The sequence below is a fragment of the Scyliorhinus torazame genome, chromosome 5 (genome assembly GCF_047496885.1).
Source record: "Scyliorhinus torazame isolate Kashiwa2021f chromosome 5, sScyTor2.1, whole genome shotgun sequence".
NCBI lineage: Eukaryota > Metazoa > Chordata > Chondrichthyes > Carcharhiniformes > Scyliorhinidae > Scyliorhinus > Scyliorhinus torazame.
Genome location: NC_092711.1, coordinates 86,633,717 through 86,656,625, shown reverse-complemented (window position 1 = coordinate 86,656,625; position 22,909 = coordinate 86,633,717). Strand labels below are relative to the sequence as shown.

Below are 22,909 nucleotides of genomic sequence, written 5' to 3'. Positions count from 1 at the left end.
CGAGCGGGATCTGACCAGGGAACAATTTCAACCCGACCGCCTGAATCCTGAGCTATCATCGGCACTGCGCATGCTCCAAATCACGTGGGCGGCCGGGGCTCAGCCCCGCCCCTCATTCACTCCGATTGGTTGAAGGACCAGCCGCTCCGCTCGGTTTCCTAGTTACGCCTCTCTCTTCCTATTGGACCAGAGCTGCCGTCAATCATTCCCAGGGCCTGGTGAGCTGGCGCATGCGCAGTGCCGATGCTGGACTCGGCCGGGAGGTTTCACTGAAACCCGGTGGAGGCTCCAAACCCCAATAAGAAGTTTCCGGGCCCGGGTTTGCATCGAGCGGGGGGACAGCTGCGGCCTGCTCCCGGTGACAGGCCTGAGTTAACGGCTGCCGTCTTTACAGAGGCTGCAAACCCGCAGGGGGCAAAACATCAGAGATAGAGTTAGTTGTGAAACCAATGGGATGTAAAACAGGAGGTCAGGGTTACAGTCAACAACAACAACTTCTATTTATATAACACCTTTAACATCATAAATCATCCCAGTCAACAACAACAACTTCTATTTATATAACACCTTTAACATCATAAATCATCCCAGTCAACAACAACAACTTCTATTTATATAACACCTTTAACATCATAAATCATCCCAGTCAACTTCACAGGAACATTATAAAATAAAGTGAGACACCCAGACACAAAAGGAGATATTAGGACAATTGACCAAAAACGTGGACAAAGAGATCAGTTTTAAAGAGAGTCTTCAAGGAGGTGAGTGAGGTGGAGTCGGGGAGCTTTAGGAAGGGAATTCAGTGCTTGGGGCAGAAGGAACTTAAAACCATGGCGAAGTAATTAGAATCGGGGGTGTACAAGAGTCCAGGATCAGAGCTGTGCAGATATCTCAGGGGGTTGTGGAGCTGGAGGAGATGACAGACACAGGGAGAGACGAGGCCATGGAGGGATTTGAAAACAAGGGTGAGAATTGACTGGGAGCGAATGCAAGTTCGGAGCACAGGGATCATAGGGGAAAGGAACTTGCTGTGAATTAAGACATGGGTAGCAGACTTTTGGATGGCTTTAAGTTTACAGAGGTAGAATGTGGGAGAGCAGCCAGGTGTGTGATGGAATTGTCGAATCGGGGGGTGACGATGGTAAATTGCCTTAGTATCTAAAAAGGTTGGGGGGGGGTGGTTACGGGTGAAGGTGGAGGTGTGGGCTTAGCTAGGGAGCTCTTTCCAAGGGCCAGTGCAGACTCGATGGGCGGAATGGTTTCCTTCTGCACTGTAAATTCTATGAGGTCAGAAGCTCATATTGGATCAAGTATGAAACCAAGTTTACAAAGAGACTGGCAAAGTCTCAGACTGTTGCCAGGGAGAGGGATAGAGTCGGTATGTCAGGAATGGAGATTGGACTTCCGGGTGCGGCGATGACCAGCTAAGTCGCACGTTTCGGCAGCTCCCGGTGGAACGGACTTTTGGGCTCTTAATAGGAGCCCCAACTGCAATTTTAACGGCTAAAAACACTGTGCGGTAAACCAGAAGGGAATCCCCCCTGGACACGGATGGAAAAAGGAGAGGAAAGTGGCCGGATTGCGGTGGATCCTCTAGAGCAGCGGCCAGGAAGGCAAGCACAAAGCAAGATGGCGTCGGAAGGTGGCAGTTTAATATGGGGCCCTGACCAACAAGAGTTCCTGCGGCGCTGCGTGGAAGAACTTAAAAAGGAGATGAAGAAGGAGCTGTTGGCCCCGATATTACAGGCGATTGAAGGGCTAAAGGAGGAGCAAAAGACCCAGGAGCAGGAGCTTTGGGTCGTGAAGGCAAAGGCTGCTGAGAATGAGGACGAAATACAGGGTCTGGTGGTGAAGACAGAGATGCACGAGGCACAACACAAAAGGTGTGTGGAAAGGCTGGAGGTGCTGGAGAATAATGCGAGGAGGAAGAATTTAAGGATTCTTGGTCTTCCAGAAGGGGCGGACGTCGGGGCATATGTGAGCACGATGCTTCACTCGTTAATGGGATCGGAGGCCCCGACGGGCCCATTGGAGGTGGAGGGAGCTTATCGAGTTATGGCGCGAAGACCGACGGCTGGAGAAATTCCTCGAGCCATAGTGGTGAGAATTCTCCGATATAAGGACAGAGAGATGGTCCTCAGATGGGCAAAGAAAACCCGGAGCAGTAGGTGGGAGAACGCGGTGATCCGCGTATATCAAGATTGGAGTGCGGAGGTGGCGAGAAGGAGGGCAAGCTTTAATCGGGCCAAGGCGGTGCTGCACAAAAGGAAGGTTAAATTTGGAATGCTGCAGCCGGCTAGACTGTGGGTCACACATCAAGGGAAACACCACTACTTTGAAACGGCAGAAGAGGCGTGGACATTTATTGTCGAGGAGAAACTGGAATAAGCGGGCTAGAAAAAGAACGTTTGGGACAAAGTGGTGGGGTGATTACGTGGGGTGAAGGGGGGGGAAATGGGGGAAGAGATGATTTCCCTGTAAGTTTTCTCTCTTCCCCATGTCATGAGGGAGGGGGGGAGGGAGGATGGGGAGCTGGGGGCGGGGCCAAATGGCTTTGTTCCCGCGCTATGGTAATCATGGCGGGAACAGGGAAGCAGGAAGGAGGGGGCCTCGCACAGTGGGGGCCGAGGTCACGGGGGGAAGCCAAGGTCGGCCAGAGTTTGCTGAATTCTGGGAGCAACATGGGGGGTGCAATTACGCTAGAAAGGGATCTAGCGGGGGGGGGGGTAACTGGGTTGCTGCTGCTGGGGAGAAGGGGGAGCTGGTATGGGGTGGGGTGGTCGGGGCGGGAGGGCGCCGTTGGGGGGGAGATACGGCTACGTGGGAACCGGGAGAGGAGCTGGATGGAAAAAGGAGATGGCTAGTCGACAAGGGGGGGGGGGGGGGGGGGGTGGTAAAGATGTGAGAGGGCTGAACGGGCCGATTAAGAGGGCACGGGTACTCGCACACCTAAAAAAACTTAAGGCAGATGTGGTTATGCTGCAGGAGACGCATCTGAAACTGATAGACCAGGTCAGACTTCGCAAAGGATGGGTGGGGCAGGTGTTTCATTCGGGGCTAGACGCAAAAAACAGGGGGGTGGCTATATTAGTGGGGAAGCGGGTAATGTTTGAGGCAAAGACCAGAGTGGCGGATAGGGTTCTGGGTGGGGGTGGCAAAGGTGCTTTTGAAGGTGGTGGGGGTCCGGGTCGAACCAAGCTGGGGGTTGGCTATATTCGGGGTTGCAGAAGAGCCGGGAGTGCAGGAGGCGAGAGCGGCTGATGTTTTGGCCTTTGCGTCCCTAGTAGCCCGGCGCAGGATAGTGTTAATGTGGAAGGAAGCCAAACCCCCGGGTGTGGAGACCTGGATAAACGACATGGCAGGGTTTATAAAGTTAGAACGGATCAAGTTCGTATTAAGGGGTTTGGCTCAGGGGTTCACCAGGCGGTGGCAACTGTTTGTCGACTACCTCACAGAAAGATAGAGGGAATGGAAAAGAAGAAGACAACGGCAGGAACCCAGGTGGGGGGGGGGGGGGGGGGGGGGGGAGGGGACCGGACGGACTCTCAGGGATGTCATTGTATATGTATAGACACTTGTTATAGGTAATGTATATTGGATTGTTGGATGGTATCTTTGGAGAGTAACTATTTTTGACAAGGCAGTTGCCACTCAGTTTTGTTTTTGTTTATATATTATTTATTTATTTGTTTAAAATTGGCCACGGTTATTTATATTGCTTTGTTGTTGTTCAAAAGAAAAACTATGTACTGTTATGTTTGGCCACAAAATTTTGAATAAAATATATATTTTTAAAAAGGAATGGAGATTGGAGCAGGGACTGAACAGTGGATTGAGTCTTCTCCATATTTGATTGAAGTTATTTAGTCAGCAGGAAGAGAACCAGAATGGACCCTGAGTCTGATATCCAGTATAACTTAGTTCGAGAGGGAGAGGAAGAACAAAGGAAACCCTGGAAGATTTGGAGAAACAACCTTTGCGATTGCTCATCAAATCTCCACACAAGTCAGTTCTGGACTCAAAGTTAACATACGTTATTCTGTCTGCTCAGTCAGGGTGATTCAGATTAATGTCTGTCACAAGTCATGGATGAAGTGACTTATAAAGCATATTCTTATCTCTAATTATATAAATTTGGTAACAGGATACAGAAATAATGATCTCATACTTTATTTGGATTTCAGTCCCAGGGAGGAGGAAGAGTGTGTGGGACGGGGATTTACAGCTTTGGGGACAGAAGAGAGAAAAATATGTTCCCCCAAAACTGGAAATAACTGTTCTGAATTTCTATCGTGTGCTGATAATGTGACCTTTGTCAACTCCATTTACATGGCATTAGGAAAGCGTTTTCAGACATGAAACAGAAACCAAATATCACATTAAGATCTGACAGTGTCACTCAATTGATCAAGACCAGAATATCCTCAGACTATGAATGTGGAATCAAAATGTTTGTGGGAAAATATTTCAAACATCAGTGTGACTGGAAAAGCACCGAGACACACACACACCCGAGTGAGAGTGTTCCAGCGAACTGACTGTGGAAAGAGCTTTAACCAGTTACAGCGTGAAAAACACACTATTCACTAAGAGGAGAAACCATACACGTGTTCTGTGTGAGGACGAAGCTTCACCTGATTGTCTAAAGAGGAAACTCACAAAGACACTGACTCCATGAAGATACCATGGAAACCGTGGGGTATGATTTTCGCTTAGGGGTTTCCAAAATGCAAGAGGTCCCGTGTTCATATCCCGGACGAGCTCTGCAAAGCGCTTGACTGGGGAGGTGATGGTGTCGTGGTATTGTTACTGTGAGTAATCCTGAGACCCAGCACAATTCTCTGAGCTTCATTGTGACAAAGTTTCGAGTCACTGGGAAATGCAAACCCTATTGGGGCTGGTTAGCACACTGGGCTAAATCGCTGGCTTTTAAAGCAGACCAAGGCAGGCCAACAGCATGGTTCGATTCCCATATCAGCCTCCCTGAACAGGCGCTGAAATGTGGTGACTAGGGACTTTTCACAGTAACTTCATTGAAGCCTACTTGTGACAATAAGCAATCTTCTTCATTGTGCTCATTTGGGATTGAGCACAGTCAGCATTGAAATGAAATGGGATAGATTTACAGGTAGAGATTTGAGAATGATATTTTCATTATATTTGATTCCTTTTTGTTCTGTGTGTGAAACATTCTGGCGCCTTCATCCCGTTCGTGTTGAAGAAAGAGGGACGCCACAGGATCTGTACCGAGCCTCGTTTTTCTCAAGTCCCCGAGTGTTTTTTCCTATTTCGTTATCATGAAGACAGATTTTTTAAAAGATGGCTCTATTAAATCTCTGCCATTTCCTCTAATTCAGTCACAGAATCGCATGCAACTGTCTTTATGCGCATGTTTCATATGATAATTAAAGCTGTAAACCAATTCAATTCTGTTGTGGACTGACGAACCGCTAATATGTGAACTTTGTCAAAATGCGGACATATTTGCCATCTCATTGCTTCAGGACAATTCAGCATTTCTGATTTTGCTGAATGCATTTTGAGGCCGGGGTAAAAGTAAATAGAATTGGCTGCAGCACCCGAGATCCCGATAACATCCTGCAACAAACTTAAATCATTCTAACTTGTCTCACGGTTAAGGTGAAAGATTTGATAATGTTTCTGTCCGGTTTTCAATCGGCGAATGTGATGACCAGGACACCACAAGTGCGGCACAAAGCCCAGTGTGCTCGGTTGCAGCTTCACAACAGTCAGCTTTCAAATCAAATGAGAGAATGTTACTTCACAACAGATTTGAAATGGAGGTGCCAATTTTATTTGATCCTTCCTTGAACAAGATGTGAACAATTCCGTTGGTCAAATCCCGTCAGTGAAAAAGAAAGGCGGTTGTCAGCAGATCCGCACAGAACCTCCTTTCCTCATCTCTCTTTCTGCTTTGCCTCCACAGGAAGACCGAGAACAAGTGATTTGTAACCATCTCTGCCATTTCCTCTGCTTCAATTACCATATTGCTGGCGTCTGTCTTTATGAGCAACATTACTGTTAGCATGAAATCAGATATTGCTGGATAGATTTAGCTGGTCTGCCAACATCTGTGGAGAGAAACAAAGTTTACCAGTACACTCATTTAAATGATCATTCACAGCAGTATAGGAGGGTAGGGTAGGAATGGACAGATAGATGGATTATATAGTTGGAAAGTGGCACAGGAGGTGGGCAGAATAGAAGACCAGGTAGAATAGACAAGAATAGAATAGAATACCTACAATGCATAATGAGGCCATTCAGCCCATTGAGTCTGCACTGATCCTTTGAAAGAGCACCCTAACCAGGCTCCCGCCCTATCCCTGAAACCCCGTAACTAAACCTAACCTGCACATCTTTGGACACCCTGGGGCAATTTAGCATGGCCAATCCACCAACAGATATGGAATCCCTTCAGTGCAGATGGAGGCCATTCAGCTCATCAAGGCTGCACCGATCCTCTGAAAGAGCTCCCACTCCCTACCTAGGCCCACTATCACACCCAATCCCCGTAACGCCACCTAACCTGCACACCTTTGGACACTAAGAGGCAATTTAGCACAGCCAATCCACCAAACCTGTACATCTTTAGACTGTGAGAAGAAACCGGAACACCCGGAGAAAAACCATGCAGACACAGGGAGAATGTGCAAACTCCCAAGGCCAAATTGAACCTGGGTCCCAGGTGCTGTGAGGCAACAGTGCTAACCTCTGTGTCACCGTGCCGCATGGACAAATTTGTCATGGACATAAGTCAAAGGGGTCATTAAGGAATGAAGAGCATTAACGGTGGAAAAATGGTGAGACAGCCGAATATGAAATGGAAGCAACTGAACAGCGAAGGGCAGATGGGGGAGGCTGTAAAGTGTCTAACAGGAAGAAGAGTTGCTGTTCTTCCAATTTACATTGGGCATCACTGGAGCATTGCAGCTGGCCTCGGATGGACATGTGTGTTTATTTCAGATTTCAGCAGCCGCAGTATTTTGCTCTATTAGTATTCGACATTTTTGACAGAGTTACTATGTTAATTGTCATCTGTAAACCCATTATATTAAGTTGTTGACTGAACAAACTTACTTTGTGTGCCGAGTCCAACTACAAACATCTTTTGCTGCTCTGTGTGTTCTGATTTCTGGAACCACCCAAAGGGAGGTACTAGACTTGGTATTGTGCAATGAGATGGGATTAATTAGTAACTTCATGGTGAAGGCAGCCCTAGGTGGCCACGATCATACATGTTCGAATTTTACATTCAGTTTGAGGGAGAGAAGAGTGCGTCCAAGGTTCGTATTTTGAATTTGGGAATTTATGAACGTGAAGGACAATTATGAGAGCATGAAATCTGAGCAAGCTGGACTGAACTGTAAGTAAAAGTACACATAAATTACAAGTACAGCCTATCACTGCTCAGAAAATATGTGTAAAACATAATCTGACCTCGAGCCACTTCATTGAAAACCTGTTGTTCTCAGAAACGCTATTTTTCATGTCATAATTGACAGATTATGAGTAAAACATCCCACTGTTTCACTGTAGGGAAAGGACACACCATTGTAGATGCCCCATAATGTTAGAGATCGGCTTGTTGAACCTGCTCATTCCATCTTATATTCAGCTAATGGGGGGAAAAACTTAAGCACTACAACTTGCAGGCGTTTGGGGACAATGGCGCGATTGCTGCTCTAATTAGCTCAGATCTCCTTATTATAAAGTGTATTTAGAAGCACTGGAAAGGATGCAAGAAAGTTTTACTGGAGCAATTCTATACTGACAGGTTATACCCATCATGATAGATTGAGCAGGCTAGGGATGTTTCCTATGGAAAAGTGAATGATTGAGCAATATAACCGTATAGAAGTGTTTTACAGGGTAGACAACTGGAAGATGTTGTCACTTGTATAAGGATAAAAATAAATATAACTTAGTAATGCATCTAAGGAGCAATTCTCTTTAACTAATAATAATAATAATAATTGCTTATTGTCACAAGCAGGCTTCAATGAAGTTACTGTGAAAAGCCCCTAGTCGCCACATTCCAGCGCCTGTTCGGGGAGGCAGGTACGGGAATTGAACATGCGCTGCTGGCCTCGTTCTGCATCACAAGCCAGCTGTTTAGCCCACTAGACATTAAAATAGAAAATACTAGAAATACGCAGCATATCTGGCAACATCTGGGGATTGAGAAACAGTTGACCTTTTAGATCTGTGCTGATGCAGTGTAGTTCTGATGAACGATCTTAGACATGAAATGTAAACCATGTCACTCTCTCCACAGACACTACCAGATCTGTGAGTATTTCGATTCTGGCTTGGGTCACTGTCTGTGCGGAGTGTGCTCGTTTTCCCCGTATCTGCGTGGGTTTCCTCCGAGTGCTCCAGTTTCCTCCCACAAGCCCTGAAGGACATGCTTGTTAGGTGAATTGGACATTCTAAATTCTCCCCCAGTGTTTCCAAACAGGCGCCGGAATGTGGCGACTCGGGGATTTTCACAGTAACTTCATTGCAGTGTTAATGTAAGCCTACTTGTGACTCTAATAAAGATTATTATTAGATTATTATTTTTGTTGTTAATTCAGATTTCCATCATCTGTAGTATTTTTTGGCTTTTCTTAGACTGAACAGTGCTAAGAATGTGGAACTCATTAGTAGAAGGGTTTAAATTCCCTGACTGAGCTTCAATCACAGGTGTAAAATCCCACCACAAAATTCTTTGGATTTGGATTTGTTTATCGTCACGTGTACTGAGGTACAGTGAAAAGTATTTTTCTAAGAGCAGCTCAAACAGATCATTTAGTACATTAAAGAAAAGAAAATAGAAAGAAAATACATAAAAGGGCAACACAAGGTCCACAATGTAAATACATAGACACCGGCATCGGGTGAAGCATACAGGAGTAAAGGTTAGTGATAATGTTCGTGTTCAATTAGTTTTAAAAGATCAGTACGATTATAAGAGATGTAAAAAGGGGATCTGTTTGGTAGAGCTCACAGAGAGTCGCCACGCTCCGGCGCCATCTTGGGTCCAAGGTGAATGTGCCTCCAGGCGAATGTGGAAATGAATTAACTCGGTCATCCTATTTGCTGACATAACAGCTCAGTCACACTGAAGGAAGAATCATAGAATCTACAGTGCAGCAGGAGGCTATTCGAGCCTGCACCAGCCCTTGGAAAGAGCACCCCAGTTAATCCCATGCCTTCACCCTATCCCGGTGACCCACCTAATCTTTTGTACACCAATATATCGCGGCCAATCCACCTAACCTGCACATCTTCGGACTGTGGGAGGAAACCGGAACACCCGAAGGAAACCTTCAGAGACACAGGGAGAAACTGCAATCTTCCCACAGTTATCCGAGGCCGGAATTGAACCCGGGTCTCTGGCGCTGTGAAGCAGCAGTGCTAGCCACTATGTCACCGTGCCGCCCATTTAGTATCATTCAGATACTTCATATGCACTTTGGTTGCTATATCAATTAATTTAATAATGTGACATCTTGGCACGTGGCTCCAATTGAAATCGGATCACAAAGCAACAAATTCGATTGATCAATATTGCGTTTTAATGGTTGGATAAAGACCCAGCATTCTCCGCGTGGAAGACTGTGTCCTCTTCAGCCCGCAGGAGCTTCTTGCGCAGGCGCACCACCAAGCTGGAAGTGGAGAATGCGCAGTCTCTGACGAGAGCATGCGCAGTGCGGCCTCTGAATGGGGCATGCGCAGTGAGGTACGTGCCTGGACTTGGGCGGCGAGGGGAAAAATGATCCGGTGAACTGAGTCACGGGGTCGCGAGGTGTGGGGGCAGAGACAGCGGAGTGGCTGGGAAGGGGGCTTTATAAACACAGCATGAATGCCTCAAACCCCGAATAAAAAGCTCCTGATCCTGTGTTTGCAAAGGACGTTGTTAGGCTACTGTGCGCCACAGGCCCAGAATAACGGCAGCCATATTGCAGCAGGGCGCATGCGCAGTGCTCCCTGGCCTGTCAGCAGGAGGAGAGAATGTTGTGACTGACAGTGATGGATTCTGGAAACTCCTTTTACAGGGGGTTAGAAGGGGAGGATTTACACAAAGCAAATTCAAACCAAGACAAATTTTATGTCACCTCAATTTATATCTTAGACTAACAGTTGAAGGTCTTTGTAACTTTCTTTTTCAGGAAGTTAAAAGTGGAGCATTGATCGATGGGAAACTCAAACCAAGTATCACATTGTGATCTGACAGAATCAGCGACACATTAGAACCTGAATATCAGCAGCATCTGAGCGTGCAAGGTAAAATGTTTGTCTGTGAGGGAAGATTTCAGGTCCCAGTGTGACTGGAAAAACCCCGAGATTCAGAAACCCTGGTTCGACCACACCTTGAAAACTCAACTCTGGGCAACAAACCTTGGGAGAATAGAATGGCCTCAGAGGGAGTGCAGAGCACAGATTTCCTTGAGTGATCAAAGAATCCTTACAGTGCAGAGGGGGAGGGGGGGGTGGCATCCAGCACCAACCCTTCAAAATGAGCACTCTACCCATTTATGCTTCCTCCATCCACCCCACCCAATACGCATAACCCAGAACTTGAACTGCACATCCTTGGACATTACGAGGCAATTTAGCATAGCCAATCCACTAACCTGCACATCTTTGGACGGTGAGGAAACCGGAGCACCATGCAGACAAGGGGAGAATGTACAAACTCCAATAAAGGCTGGAATTGAACCCAGGTCCCTGATGCTGTGAGGCAGCAGTGCTAACCACTGTGCCGCTGCTGAATCCTAAAGTTAAATTATACGATGAGATTACAGAAAATAGTCATAGTCATTGTGGCACAGCGGAGGCTATTCGGCCCATTGAGTCTGTGCTAGTTCGCAAGAGCAGTCCAGTCAGTCCCATTCCCCTGTTCCATCCCTCTATCCTCGCAGGTTTGTTTCCATTAAATATTTATCCTTTATGCCTTTTGAAAATATTCATCGTGTCCATTTCTGCCCTCCCCTCAGCCACAACTTTAGGGTCATTACCATTGACTGCAAAATCGATCCCCTTCACATCTCCCATATCTTTTACAAAACCTAAATATGTCCCCGAGTTCTTGTGCAACCAGTGAATGGGAACAGATTTTCTTTGTCTATTTTACCTAAACCCATCAGAATCTTCTACACCTGAATTAAATCGCCCCTCAACCCCCTCTGTCGGAACCATTCTGCAAAATCTCTTCTGCACCTTCTCAAGGACCTTCACATTCTTCCTGAAGAGTGGTGACCAAAAATGGAAGCAATACTCAAATTGTGGCCTTATCAGAGCTTTATAAAGCAGTAAAACTTCTCTTTTGTGCTCATTAACACCATTAATCAGCTCAAGAGTTAATTTAAAGAAGCAAAATACTGCAGGTTCTTGAAATCTGAGATAAAACAGAAAATTCTGGATAAACTCTGCAGATCTGGCAGCATCTGTAAAGAGAATCAGAGTTTTTAAAACATATTTCTTTATTCTCCTTTTTTGCATTTTCTCCCAAGTTTACACCCATCAACAATAAACAATAATCAGTAACAAATATGTCAATCCCCATATTAATAACAACAATCCCATCCTCCCACCAAACCCAAAACATTAACCCACATGTTCACATGAACAACTGACAAAAAGGAATCAGGAATCCCCCATTAACACCCATCGCCCCCTCCCCCCCAGCCCTCCCACCCCCCCCCAACTAATGTTCGATGTTATCCAGTTCTTGGAAGTGCATAATGAATAATGTCCATGAATTGTCGAACCTCTATGTCCTTCCCCTCAGTTCAAACTTAACCTTCTCAAGAGTCAAAAATTCCAACAGATCCCCCCGCCGCGCCAGGGTGGAGAGGTTGCTCTCCAACCCATCAGGTTCCGTCTTCGGGCGATCAACGAGGCGAAGGCTACAACATGTGCCTCCGCACCCGTTTCCAACCCTGGCCGGTCCAACACCCCAAATATGGCATCCTACAAATATGGCGACCTGGCAGCCCCCCCCCCCCCCCCCCCCCCCCCCCGCGCGCAGCGTTCACACACATCTTCAACTCCTTCAAAGAATCGTCTCATCCTCGCCCTCGTGAGGTGTGCTCTGTATACCACCGTACCAGCCTCCCTGAACAGGCGCCGGAATGTGGCAACTAGGGGCTTTTCACAGTAACTTCATTTGAAGCCTACTTGTGACAATAAGCGAATTTCATTTCATTTTTCATTTTCATTTCAGCCGTATCAGCTCCAACATCGCGCACGAGGTGGAGGTATTCACTCTCCGGAGCACCTCACACCAGAACACCTCCTCCATATCCTCTCCCAACTCTTCCTCTCATTTTCCTTTGATCCCTTCCAGTGATGCCTTCTCCTCTTCCAAAAGAGCTCCGTAGACCGCTGACACTACCCCCTTCTCCAGTCCCCCTTTCATCAGCACTTCCTCCAGTAATGTGAAGGAGAGAGAATCAGAGTTAATTTTCAGATCTAAATGATCTTTCCACAGAACTGCTTTGCTAACTACTCTCTGAATATATCCTGTCACTTCAGAGATAAAAACACTTAGAAACCCCAGTCCCCTGTGTCCCTGCACAGTCTTTAGCACTATTCCATTAATTATATCTTTCCCCGACTTCCGGGTGCGGCGATGACCAGCTAGGTCGCACGTTTCGGCAGCTCCCGGTGGAACGGACTTTTGGGCTCTTGATAGGAGCCCCAACGGCAATTCTAATGGCAAAAAACACTGTGCTGGAATCCAGAAGGGAATCCCCCCCCTGGACACGGATGGAAAAAAGAGAGGAAAGTGGCCGGATTGCGGTGGATCCTCTAGAGCAGCGGCCAGGAAGGCAGGCACAAAGCAAGATGGCGTCGGAAGGAGGCAGTTTAATATGGGGCCCTGAACAACAAGAGTTCCTGCGGCGTTGCGTGGAAGAACTCAAAAAGGAGATGAAGGAGGAGCTGTTGGCCCCGATATTACAAGCGATTGAGGGGCTAAAGGAGGAGCAAAAGACCCAGGAGCAGGAGCTTCGGGTCGTGAAGGCAAAGGCTGCTGAGAATGAGGACGACATACAGGGCCTGGTGGTGAAAACGGAGATGCACGAGGCACAACACAAAAGGTGTGTGGAAAGGCTGGAGGTGCTGGAGAATAAAGCGAGGAGGAAGAATTTAAGGATTCTTGGTCTTCCCGAAGGTGTGGAAGGGGCGGACGTCGGGGCATCTGTGAGCACGTTGCTGCACTCGTTAATGGGATCGGAGGCCCCGATGGGTCCGCTGGAGGTGGAGGGAGCCTATCGAGTTATGGCGCGAAGACCGAGGGCTGGAGAAATTCCTCGAGCCCTAGTGGTGAGATTTCTCCGATATAAGGACAGAGAGATGGTCCTCAGATGGGCAAAGAAAACTCGGAGCAGTAGGTGGGAGAACGCGGTGATCCGCATATATCAAGATTGGAGTGCGGAGGTGGCGAGAAGGAGGGCAAGCTTTAATCGGGCCAAGGCGGTGCTGCACAAACGGAAGATTAAATTTGGAATGCTGCAACCGGCAAGACTGTGGGTCACGCATCAAGGGAAACACCACTACTTCGAAACGGCAGATGAGGCGTGGACATTTATTGTCGAGGAGAAACTGGAGTGAGCGGGCCATAAAAAGAACGTTTGGGACAAATTGGGGGGGTGAATATGTGGGATGAAGGGGGGGAAAAGAGGGAAGAGATGCCTTCCCAAGTTGTTAATCCTGCGACCCTGTAACTTTTCTCTCTTCCCCATGTCGTGGGGGAGGTGGGGGGAGGGAGGATGAGGAGCTGAGGGCGCCGGCCATTGGGGGCGGGGCCAAAAGGGAAGCGCGGGCTTTGTTCTCGCGCTATGGTAATCACGGCGGGAACAGGGAAGCAGGAAGGAGGGGGCCTCGCACAGTGTGAGCCGAGGTCACGGGGGGAAGCCGAGGTCGGCCAGAGTTTGCTGACTTCTGGGAGCAACATGGGGGGTGCAATTACGCTAGTTTGGGATCTAGCGGGGTGGGGGGTTAACTGGGTTGCTGCTGCTGGGGAGAAGGGGGAGCTGGTATGGGGGGGGGGTGGTCGGGGCAGGGGGGGCGCCGCTTGGGGGAGATACGGCTACGTGGGAACCGGGTGAGGAGCTGGATTAAAAAAGATGGCTAGTCGTCAAGGGGGGGGGGTAAAGAGCCCCCCAACCCGGTTGATCACGTGGAATGTGAGAGGGCTGAACGGGCCGATTAAGAGGGCACGGGTACTCGCACACCTAAAGAAACTTAAGGCAGATGTGGTTATGCTTCAGGAGACGCATCTGAAGCTGATAGACCAGGTCAGACTTCGCAAAGGATGGGTGGGGCAGGTGTTTCATTCGGGGCTAGACGCAAAAAACAGGGCGGTGGCCATACTAGTGGGGAAGCGGGTAATGTTCGAGGCAAAGACTATAGTGGCGGATAGTGGGGGCAGATACGTGATGGTGAGTGGCAAATTGCAAGGGGAGGCGGTGGTATTAGTGAACGTGTATGCCCCGAACTGGGATGATGCCAACTTTATGAGGCGTATGCTAGGACGAATCCCGGACCTAGAAGTGGGGAAGTTGGTAATGGGTGGAGATTTTAATACGGTGCTGGACCCAGGGCTGGACAGATCGAGGTCCAGGACCGGAAGGAGGCCGGCTGCAGCTAGTGTGCTTAAGGACGTTATGGAGCAGATGGGAGGAGTAGACCCCTGGAGATTTAGTAGACCTAGGAGTAAGGAGTTTTTGTTTTTCTCCTATGTCCACAAAGTTTATTCACAAATAGATTTTTTTGTTTTGGGAAGGGCACTGATCCCAAAGGTGACGGGGACGGAGTACACGGCTATAGCCATTTCGGATCATGCTCCACATTGGGTGGACCTGGAGTTAGGGGAAGAAAAACAACAGCGTCCACACTGGAGAATGGACATGGGATTATTGGCGGATGAGGGGGTGTGCTGAAGGGTGACGGGGTGTATTGAAAGGTACTTGGAACTCAATGATAATGGGGAGGTCCAGGTGGGAGTGGTCTGGGAGGCGCTGAAGGCAGTGGTTAGAGGGGAGCTGATATCTATTATGGCACATAAAAGAAAGCAGGAGGGTAGGGAAAGGGAGCGGTTGTTGAAAGAACTTCTTAGGGTGGACAGACAATATGCGGAGGCACCGGAGGAGGGACTGTACAGGGAAAGGCAAAGGCTACATGTAGAATTTGACTTGTTGACTACGGGTAATGCAGAGGCACAATGGAGGAAGGCACAGGGTGTACAGTATGAATACGGGGAGAAGGCGAGCAGGCTGCTGGCCCACCAACTGAGGAAAAGTGGGGAGCAGCGAGGGAGATAGGGGGGGGGGGTGAGAGATGAGGAGGGAGAGATGGAGCGGGGAGCAGAGAGAGTGAATAGAGTGTTCAAGGCATTTTACGAAAGATTATATGAAGCTCAGCCCCCGGATGGGAAGGAGAGAATGATGTGCTTTCTGGATCAGCTGGAATTTCCTAAGGTGGAGGAGCAGGAGAGGGTGGGACTGGGAGCACAGATTGAGACGGAGGAAGTGGTGAAAGGGATTGGGAGCATGCAGGCGGGGAAGGCCCCGGGACCAGACGGATTCCCAGTTGAATTCTATAGGAAATATATGGACCTGCCGGCCCCGCTACTGATGAGAACCTTTAATGAGGCGAGGGAAAGGGGGCAGCTGCCCCCGACTATGTCAGAGGCAACGATATCGCTCCTCCTAAAGAAGGAAAAAGACCCGCTGCAATGCGGATCCTACAGGCCCATTTCCCTCCTGAATGTAGACGCTAAGATTCTGGCCACGGTAATGGCAATGAGGATAGAGGATTGTGTCCCGGGGTGGTTCATGAGGACCAAACTGGGTTTGTGAAGGGGAGACAGCTGAATACAAATATACGGAGGCTTCCCACCAGAGGGGGAAGGTGCTGAGGAGATATGGTTTTGGAGATGGGTATATTAGGTGGGTACAGTTGCTGTATAGGGCCCCGATGGCGAGCGTGGTCACGAATGGACGAGGGTCTGACTATTTTCGGCTCCATAGAGGGACGAGGCAGGGATGTCCTCTGTCCCCGTTATTGTTTGCACTGGCGATTGAACCCCTGGCCATAGCATTGAGGGGTTCCAGGAAGTGGAGGGGAGTACTCAGGGAGGGAGAAGAACACCGGGTATCTCTGTATGCGGATGATTTGTTGCTATATGTGGCGGACCCGGCGGAGGGGATGCCAGAGATAATGCGGATACTTGGGGAGTTTGGGGATTTTTCAGGGTATAAACTGAACATGGGGAAAAGTGAGCTGTTTGTGGTGCATCCAGGGGAGCAGAGCAGAGAGATAGAGGATTTACCGTTGAGGAAGGTAACAAGGGACTTCCGGTACTTGGGGATCCAGATAGCCAAGAATTGGGGTACATTACACAGGCTTAATTTAACGCGGTTGGTGGAACAGATGGAGGAGGACTTTCAGAGATGGGACATGGTGTCCCTGTCATTAGCAGGTAGGGTGCAGGCGGTTAAAATGGTGGTCCTCCCGAGATTCCTTTTTGTGTTTCAGTGCCTCCCGGTGGTGATCACGAAGGCTTTTTTCAAAAGAATCGAGAAGAGTATTATGAGTTTTGTGTGGGCTGGGAAGACCCCGAGAGTGAGGAGGGGATTCTTGCAGCGTAGTAGGGACGGGGGGGGGGGCTGGCACTACCGAGCCTATGTGAGTACTACTGGGCCGCCAATATTTCAATGGTGTGTAAGTGGATGGGAGAAGGGGAGGGAGCGGCGTGGAAGAGATTGGAGAGGGCGTCCTGCAGGGGGACTAGCCTACAAGCAATGGTGACGGCACCATTGCCGCTCTCACCGAAGAAATACACCACAAGCCCGGTGGTGGTAGCTACATTGAAAATTTGGGGGCAGTGGAGACGGCATAGGGGAAGGACGGGAGCTTCGGTGCGGTCCCCGATAAGAACCAATCATAGGTTCGTTCAGGGGAGAATGGATGGGGGATTTGGAGCATGGCAAAGAGCTGGGGTAGTACAACTGAGAGATCTGTTTGTAGATGGGACGTTTGCGAGTCTGGGAGCGCTGACGGAAAAATATGGGTTGCCCCAAGGGAATGCATTTCGGTACATGCAATTGAGGGCTTTTGCGAGGCAACAGGTGAGGGAATTCCCGCAGCTCCTGACGCAGGAGGTGCAGGATAGAGTGATCTCAGAGACATGGGTGGGGGATGGTAAGGTGTCGGACATATACAGGGAAATGAGGGACGAAGGGGAGATCATGGTAGATGAGCTGAAAGGGAAATGGGAAGAAGAACTGGGGGAGGAGATTGAGGAGGGGCTGTGGGCTGATGCCCTACGTAGGGTAAACTCATCGTCCTCGTGTGCCAGGCTAAGCCTGATACAATTTAAGGTGTTACACAGGGCGCATATGACTGGAGCACGGCTTAGTAAATTTTTTGGGGTAGAGGATAGGTGTGCGAGATGCTCGAGAGGCCCAGCGAATCACACCCACATGTTCTGGTCATGCCCGGCACTACAGGGGTTCTGGGTGGGGGTGGCAAAGGTGCTTTCGAAGGTGGTGGGGGTCCGGGTCGAACCAAGCTGGGGGTTGGCTATATTTGGGGTTGCAGAAGAGCCGGGAGTGCAGGAGGCGAGAGAGGCTGACGCGTTGGCCTTTGCGTCCCTAGTAGCCCGGCGCAGGATATTGTTAATGTGGAAGGAAGCCAAACCCCCGGGTGTGGAGACCTGGATAAACGACATGGCAGGGTTTATAAAGTTAGAACGGATTAAGTTTGTGTTAAGGGGTTCGGCTCAGGGGTTCACCAGGCGGTGGCAACCGTTCGTCGATTACCTCACAGAAAGATAGAGGGAATGGAAAAGAAGTAGACAACAGCAGCAACCCTGGGGGAGGGTGGGGGGAAGGAATCGGACGGACTCTCAGGGATGTTATTGTATATGTACAGGTATTTGTTATAGGTAATTGTATATTGGATTGTATTTTTGGAGAGTATTTATTTTGGACAAGGCAGTTGCCATTCAGTTTTGTTTTTGTTTATATATTATTTAGTTACTTGCTTAACACTGGCCACTGTTATTTATATTGCTTTATTGTTGTTTAAAAGAAACACTACGTACTGTTATGTTTGGCCAAAAATCTTGAATAAAATATGTTATTTTTTAAAAAATTATATCTTTCCCCTCCCTAACCCCTTTGCCACCTGATTATGAGGGTTGTAATCCTTGGAATTTAGAAGATTAAAAAGGAATTGATCAAAGTTTTCAGGATGTTAATTGGAATTGTCAAAGTTCTCATGTTGAAGATATATGAAATACTTGTTTCAATCATTCAGCCTCTACTACTCCCTTTCTCCTTCCTTCTCGCAGAGTGTCAGAGTCTAGTGTAGATCCAGACCAGTTGGCAGGTTCCCTTCCCTGAAGGACATTAATGAACCAGTTGTGTATTCACAACAATCCAGCAGTTTTCATGGTCACATTTTCCTGGTGCCGGCCCCACAAATGACCCGATTCATTCAGCTCAATTTCACCACCTGCCTTTGTGTTTTTGTGGGTTCTCTCTCACTCCCTATTTTCCATTTTAAATCCGGTTCACAGGTCATTGGAAGAGGAGGATTTGCAGTCGGGAAACTTCATCAGATCAGGATCAGCACCGGTTGCTCCATTTACCGGAACGTGAATATCATCATACTTTGGACATGGAAGGAAATAGCACCATTCACAGTGGGGAGAAACCGTACACGTGTTCTGTGTGTGGACGAGGCTTCAGCCAAACATCAGGCCTGTCGAGACACAAACGGAGTCACTCTGGGGAGAAACCGTGGAAATGTGGGGACTGTGGGAGGGGATTCATTTCCCCATCAGAGCTGGAAACACATCGACGCAGTCACACTGGGGAGAAACCGTTCTCCTGCTCCAAGTGTGGGAAGAGTTTTACTATTTCTGCCAACCTGCTGTGACACCAGCGGGTTCACACAGAGGACAGACCATTTCAATGCTCAGACTGCGGGAAGTGCTATAAAAGTTCCCAGGAACTGATGCTGCATCAACGTGTTCACACTGACGAGAGACCGTTCAGGTGCTCTCACTGCGGGACTGGGTTCAGGCGATCATCCCAACTCACTGTACACCAGAGGATTCACAGCGGGGAGAGGCCATTTATCTGCTCCAAGTGTGGAAGGAGATTCACTCAGTCATCTGACCTGCTGACGCACAAGAGAATTCACACTGGGGAGAAACCCTTCCCCTGCTCCACGTGTGGGAAGGGATTCACTACTTCATCCACCCTGCTGAGACACCACCGAGTTCACACAGACAAGAGACCTTTTAAATGTTCAGACTGTGGGAAGGGCTTTAAATGTTCCTGGGAACTGATGTACCATCAACGTGTTCACACTGACGAGAAGCCATTCAGATGCTCTCGCTGCGGGACTGGGTTCAATCATCACAACTCACCGACCACCGCCGAATTCACACTGGCCCAAGACCTTTCACCTGCTCCGAGTGTGGGAAGGGATTCACTCAGTCATCCAACCTGCTGACCCACCAGCGAGTTCACACTGGGGAGAGGCCGTTCACCTGCTCCCAGTGTGGGAACGCTTTCACAACCTCGTCCAGCCTGCTGAGACATCAGCGAGTTCATAAATAACTACAGTGATTGGAATTTTCCGTTAATCACACCCAGGACTGAGCGTGTTCATTGGGGTCTGGTTCTGCTGATGGTAACAAACTGCAGCCCACTTACAGGGACTCATATTCAGGCTAAAAGTCAAATAAATTAGATTTGTGCAAAATACGCAGTGTGTTGGAACTTTTTGATATCTCTGATACAGGTTAGTTCCTTTTGAAGTTCTCTCGCTCTCCCCTGTCTCTTCCACCCTCACCTCCAACAAGACGTGTGAGGAGCTTGTGGAGCTTCTTTGTGACTGAGATTGAGTAAATCCGATCAGCTGCCTCTGCTGCTTCCCTCCCTTCCACGAGCCCACCGGACCAAACTGTCTCTAAATTTCATCCTTTCCTGAGCCCTGAACCCACATCTTTCTCTAGTTTCTCTCCCCTCTCCCCTCGTGCCCTCTCAGAGCTCATCTTGTCCATGAGACCCAGCTCCTGCTCCATCGACCCTATTCTCACAAAACTGATCACCCAACTTCCCCATGATCACTGACTTGGTTGAATCTTTCCTCTATCAGGTACTGTCCCTCCCCTTCTGCCATCATTCTACCCTTGTCAAAAAGCAAACCCTTGACTCCACCATCCTTACAAATTACAGCCCCATCGCCAGCACCCCTGACCTCTCCCAAATCCCTGTCCATTTTTCCCAGAACGCCATGTTTGAATCCATCCAATCAAGTTTCTGCTCTGTCACCGTGCTGAAACAACTCTTATCAAAGTTACAAATGACATCCTCTGTGACTGTGACAAAGATAAACTCTCCCCTCTGTCCTCAGCCTGTCTGCAGCCTTTGACAAGGTCGACCACACCATTCTGCTCCGTCACCTCTCCACTGTCACCCAGCTGGGTGGGGCTGCTCTCTCCTGGTTCCATTCTTCTCCATTAGCGTCAGAGAATCACTTCTAATGTCTTCCCTTCCCACTCGCACAGTTACCTCTGGTGTTCCCAAAGGATCCAGACTTGTCTCTTCTTTCTCGTCCACATGTTCCCACAATAACACCATCTGGACACAGTGTCAGTTGTCAAATTTACACTGACAGCTCCCAGCTCCACCTCACCACCACCTCTCTGCACGTCTCCACTTCTGTTAAATTCTCAGCCTGTTTGTCTGATATCCAGTGGTGGATGTGCAGACATTTCCTCAATTAAATATTGGGAAAGCCAAAGTCATTGTTTTCATTCCCGAGCTCCCAGCTCCATTCCTCTCCCTGGTAATGTCTGACACTAAACCAGACCTGTTTGCACACCTCATGTTTGAATCCGAGATGCACTGCTGGCCCTTGTGTCTGTGTGTCCCAGGCTTTCTCAGTCAAAATTATTTCAAAACTTTCCCCAGAGAGAGATCAATCATTCTCCTTTCATAATCAGATACGTGGAATAAGTCATTCTGAAAGATCTTGTTAAGATTGTGACGTTGAATTTTCTGCCTCTGCAAATCCTCTCCCTCTAACTCCCAGTAAAAGGAGTTTACAGAGGTTTTCGGTGTAAATGCAGGATAGAAATTCAGGACCATTCTAGTTTCTATGGTACATTCCCCCAAATCTATGAATCTCAGTCCCACACACACCCCTCCCTCTCTGCTCATTGTTCCAGATTCAGTCTCCAGTCTCCTCCTGATACTTGAAATGAATGTAAACCGCTTATTGTCACAAGTAGGCTTCAAATGAAGTTACTGTGAAAAGCCCCTAGTCGCCACATTCCGGCGCCTGTTCGGGGAAGCTGGTACGGGAATTGAACCATGCTGCTGGCCTGCCTTGGTCTGCTTTCAAAGCCAGCGATTTAGCTCTGTGCTGAACAGCCCCTGATACTTTTCCCCTCTCCAGATTCTCCCTCCTCCTGTCCTTAAACTGGTGATTCAGGCTGTGGCTCAATCGCACTCCTTCACTTTCATTCTAACAAATAACTCACTCACTCAGTGATCAGATCTGACTGAACTATGTCACAAGATGTGTCTATCTGAGTTACATTTATACGGACTCACTCACTCAGTGATCAGATTAGGTCTGACTGAACGATAACACCTTATATTTACATCACGATTTTAAACATTATTAAATGTCTCAAGCAGTTTCACAGGAACATGAGGACGAATTGGGTCAGATGACCAAAGTCTTGGTCAGAGAGTTTTGTTATAAGTAGAGTTCTAAAGGTGGAAAATGAAGTGGAAAAGTAGAGAGGTTTAGGGATGAAATTCCAGAACTTAGAGTACAGCCAGCTGACGGCACGGCCCCCAATTGGGATGTGATTAAAGTCAGGGATAAAGGACATCCGGGAATGATGCTCCATGTATGTGGGCCTCATAGCCCAGGCTCAAGTCCCATATCTGAACTTTGGGATAGAGTTTGACCATCCCTGGTCTCAGAGAAAACCCCACGATAAACATCTTGTAAGATCCTGGTTTATTTATAACATAAAAAATTCGGACCAGTTGACTGTGTACTTAATGGGGATTGACTTTAACGGATTTAAAATCCTCTGGATTTCAGGGTTACAACAAGAATATGTTTCAGTCGAGATTTAAATATATAAATATTGAAAAACTGAACAGAAATGGGGAAAGACAGCAGCTCAATCATTTCAAAGTGAGAAATGAATGGTCTCTGTTTCAGGTGGGACTCCTTCAGAATGAACACTTCCCACCATCAGCACCAACTCCCCCTCCCCCTCCCTGTTGACTGAACATTCCTTCACCCACTCATCCTCCCATTGCACATCCACCCAATGGCTCCCAGCCTGGATTCACATTCAACATGGAGTCAGTGAAAGGCTGAGCTGGTCCCGGGATGTAAGAACGAACAAGAGCTGGAAGTGGTTCCAGTCAATACAGTTTGTGCATCATTGTTAAATAAAGAAACTTCTATTCTTGTCAAATCCCCATTTCAGACACTTGGTGAATTACAACTTGGAGCCCAGACCCTTCATGTTGCTTCTACTTGGTGGATCATAGAATTTGCAGTGCAGAAGGAGGCCATTTGGACCATCCAGTCTGCACCGGCTCTTGGAAAGCGCACCCGACCCAAGGTCCACACCTCCACCCTATCCCCATTACCCAGTAACCCCACCCAACACTAAGGGCAATTTTGGACACTAACGACAATTTAGCATGGCCAATCCACCTAACCTGCACATCTTTGGACTGTGGGAGGAAACCGGAGCACCCGGAGAAAACCCACGTGCACACGGGGAGAATGTGCAGACTCCGCACAGACAGTGATCCAAGCCGGAATCGAA

General features: G+C 48.3%; 3 long non-coding RNA genes across 4 annotated transcripts in view; 2 read left to right on the top strand and 1 right to left on the bottom strand.

The window, feature by feature from the left end:
* LOC140418796 (uncharacterized) overlaps positions 1–53 on the bottom strand; it is a 59,697-nt gene extending 59,644 nt beyond the window's left edge. The window contains exon 1 of the long non-coding RNA XR_011945342.1: positions 1–53. This is a non-coding gene — a long non-coding RNA (uncharacterized lncRNA).
* The window catches only part of LOC140418793 (uncharacterized), a 32,659-nt gene extending 25,556 nt beyond the window's left edge, over positions 1–7,103 (top strand). For both annotated transcript variants that reach the window (XR_011945338.1, XR_011945337.1), the window contains exon 3: positions 5,951–7,103. This is a non-coding gene — a long non-coding RNA (uncharacterized lncRNA). The remainder of the gene's footprint in view (positions 1–5,950) is intronic.
* Positions 7,104–9,775: 2,672 nt separating this feature from the next.
* LOC140418791 (uncharacterized) lies at positions 9,776–19,802 on the top strand. The gene is made up of 2 exons (XR_011945333.1): positions 9,776–10,296; positions 18,605–19,802. It is a non-coding gene; the product is annotated as an uncharacterized lncRNA (long non-coding RNA).
* The last annotated feature ends 3,107 nt before the right edge of the window (positions 19,803–22,909 follow it).